The 3861-nt window shown below is 46.2% G+C and overlaps 1 pseudogene; it reads left to right on the plus strand.

The window, feature by feature from the left end:
- Positions 1-2096: 2096 nt before the first annotated feature.
- Positions 2097-3646, plus strand: LOC112907584 (keratin, type II cytoskeletal 8 pseudogene; annotated as a pseudogene).
- Positions 3647-3861: the final 215 nt, after the last annotated feature.

Genomic DNA, 3861 nt, shown 5'->3' on the forward strand with positions numbered 1-3861 from the left:
AATGCAAATCAATACGACAGTGAGGTGTCATCTTATAAATGTTAGAATAGCCATTAGCCAGAAAACAAACAAAAAACATACACACAAGAATTAACAAATACTGGCAATGATGTGGCTAAATGGGAACTCTGTCACTGTTGGTAGGAATGTAAATTGGTTCAGCCACTACTGAAACAGTATGGAGTTTGCTCAAAAAATTAAAAATAGAACTACTATATAGTCCAGCAATCCCACATCTGAATATATTTCTGAAGAAGATGAAATCGCTATTTAAAAAAATATCTTAAAAAATAAAAATAAATAAAAAAGATATCTTCATTCCCATGTTCATTGCAGTATTATTCACAATAGCCAAGACATAGAAACAACCTAAGTGTCCATCAATGGATGAATTTATGTATGTTTATATACCCATTATGCATATATATGTATATGCATATATATGTTTATATACCCATTATGCATACATATGTATATATGTATATAAATTTATACACATATTTCACGCATAATGCATATGCCTGTGTCTGTGTGTGAACCATAAAAACAGGAAATCCCACCACCCAAAAATGTGGACAGAACTTGAGACCATGGGATCCCTGGGTGGCGCAGCAGTTTAGCGCCTGCCTTTGGCCCAGGGCGCGATCCTGGAGACCCGGGATTGAATCCCACGTCGGGCTCCCAGTGCATGGAGCCTGCTTCTCCCTCTGCCTATGTCTCTCCCTCTCTCTCTCTCTCTGTGACTATCATAAATAAATAAAAGTTAACAAAAAAATTAAAAAAAAAAGAACTTGAGACCATATTCTAAAAGAAATAAGTCAGAAAAAGACAAATACTGTACAATCTCTCATATATGTGGACTCTAAAATCATCAAACTTGTAGAAATGCATAGAATAGTGCTTATCAGGCTAGAGAGTGAACAAAAGGATAAATGTTGGTCAAAGAGCATAAATTTAGTTATAAGGTACTTAAGTTCTGGGGATATAATGTATAGCATGATGACTTTGGTTATTGTATTATATATTTGGTTTTTTTTTTGTATTATATATTTGAAAGTTGCTATCAGATAAAGCTTTAATGTTCTCACCATAAACACAACCACCACAGGGGATCCCTGGGTGGTGCAGCAGTTTAGCGCCTGCCTTTGGCCCAGGGCGTGATCCTGGAGACCCGGGATCGAATCCCACGTCAGGCTCCCGGTGCATGGAGCCTGCTTCTCCCTCTGCCTATGTCTCTGCCTCTCTCTCTCTCTCTGTGTGACTATCATAAAAAAAAATCACCATAAAATGGTAATTATGTAGGGTAAAGGATGTGTTAGCTAACCTTATTGTGGCAAACATTTTGCAATATATACATAAATCAGCACCTTTAACTTACACAATGTATGTCAACTATATTTCAATAAAGCTAGAAAAAAAGTGTGGGGAAAAGCAGAAAAGCACAGGTATTAGTTATAGCCCAGGCACAGGGTCGCTAAAGACCAAGATGTGATCACAGGATTATAGAATACTTCCCCTCTCCCCACAACATACCACCACATCAGTAAGCCTCCTGTGTAACGGAAGACTGCAACTGAAAGAAGTGCATGACTCAGACTTTATTTAAGAAGGAGTATTGGGATGCCTGAGTGGCTCAGTGGTTGAGCGTCTGCCTTTGGCTCAGGGCGTGATCCTGGAGTCCTGGGATCGAGTCCCGCATTGGGCTCCCTGCGTGGAGCCTGCTTCTCTCTCTGCCTCTCTCTGTGTCTCTCATGAATAAGTAAAATCTTTTTTTAAAAAAAGGAGTATAAAGGGAAATCCAAAGACAACAGGAGAGACAAAAGCAAGCAATTAGAAGAAATTTTAACTTCTGACACCTACAGCTAGGAGTAAAAACAGCTTCTAGGTAAATCAAACAGTAAAAACAACATAGTCCTTAGCAAGATAATAAAAATTTCACACAAAAAGCCTATTTACTTAATTTCCTGTTACCTGGTACAACATGTCCAGCGTTCAGAAAAATTTACAGGGAACATTAAAAGAAATAAAGACACAGGCTGAAGAGACAGTGCAAACAGAATCAAATTCAGATATGACACCCACCTAGAAGCAGCTCCTCATGCTCCTTCTGGAACCTCTGTCAGGTTCAGCCTCCTTGCCTCCACTCCAGCCTCTGCTGCAGCTTCCATCATGTCTACCAGGGTGACCTTGAAGTTCTTCAAGATGTCCACCTGTGGTCCCTGGGCCTTCAGCAGCCTCTCTTACACAAGTGGGTCCGGCTCCCACATCAGCTCCTCTGCCTTCTCCCGGGTGGGCAGCAGCAGCAGCAGCTTCTGGGGTGGCTTGAACAGCAGCATGAGTGTGGTCGGGGGCTACAGTGGGCCCCGGGGGCATGGGGGGCATTACAGCTGTCTCTGAACCAGAGCCTGCTGAGCCCCCTTAAGCTGGAAGTGGACCCCAACATCCAGGCAGTGCACGCCCAGGAGAAGTTGCATATCAAGAGCCTCAACAAGTTTGCCTCCTTCATCAACAAGGTCAGGCACCTGGAGCAGCAGAATAAAATGCTAGAGACCAAGTGGGGCCTCCTGCAGCAGCAGAAAACCACTCAGCAACATAGATAACATGTTTGAGAGCTACATCAACAACCCCTGGAGGCAGCTGGACCTCTGGGGGCAGGAGAAGCTGAAGCTGGAAGTGGAGCTTGGCAACATGCAGGGGCTCATGGAGGACTTAAAGAATAAATATGAGGATGAGATCAGAGAGCGTGCAGACATGGAGAATGAATTTGTCCTCATCAAGAAGGATGTGGATGAAGCTTACATGAACAAGATAGAACTGGAGTCCCACCTGGAAGGGCTGACTGACAAGATCAACTTATTAAGGCAGCTGTATTTAAGGGAGATGAGTGAGCTGCAGTTTCAGATCTCGGACATGTCCGTGGTGCTGTCCATGGACAACAGCCCCTCCCTGGACCTGGACGGTCCATTGCCGATCATTGCCGAGGTCAAGGCCCAGTACGAGGACATCACCAACTGCAGCCTGGCTGAGGCCAAGACCATGTACCAGATCAAGCATGAGGAGCTGCAGACATTGGCTGGGAAGCATGGGGATGACCTCTCACATGAAGACAGAGATTTCCGAGATGAACCCGAGCATCAGCTGCCTCCAGGCCGAGATAGAGGCCCTCAAAAACCAGAGGGCTGCCCTGGAGGCTGCCATAGCTGATACCAAGCAGCGCGGGGAGTGGGCCATTAAGGACGCCAATGCTAAGGTGGCCGAACTGGAGGCCGCCCTGCAGCGAGCTAAGCAGGACATGGCCCAGTAGCTGTGCGAGTACCAGGAACTCATGAACAACAAGCTGGCCCTGGATATTGAGATCGCCACGTACCGCAAGCTGCTGGAGGTGGAGGAGAGCTGGCTGGAGTTTGGGATGCAGAACATGAGTATCCATATGAAGACCACCAGCGGCTACTCAGGTGGCCTGAACTTGGCCTATGGAGGCCTCACCAGCCCTGGCCTCAACTATGGCCAGAGCTCCTTCCAGTCCAGCTTTGGCCCTGGCGTTCCTCCAGCCGCGGCAGTTCCTCCAAAGCTGTGGTCATGAAGAAGATCGAGACTTGTGGATGGGAAGCTGGTGTCTGAGTCATCTGAAGTCCTGCCTAAGTGACCATCCACCATGGGCCCTCCCAGCCTCCTTACTCTTGTGGCCCCCATAGAGCCTTTGGGGGAAAGAGCTGTGCAGGGGAGCCTTGCTACAAGAGACCCCCCTAAGGCTCAGTCCCAGTCCTCAGCCTACCTTTAGGGGGAGTCTACTGCCATGAGTACCCCCTCTTGTCCATGACCCCAGCAGAAAGCCAATTCAAGTGTCTTTTCCCAAATAAA

Source organism: Vulpes vulpes, chromosome 2, assembly GCF_048418805.1.
Source record: "Vulpes vulpes isolate BD-2025 chromosome 2, VulVul3, whole genome shotgun sequence".
NCBI classification, from domain to species: Eukaryota; Metazoa; Chordata; class Mammalia; order Carnivora; family Canidae; genus Vulpes; species Vulpes vulpes.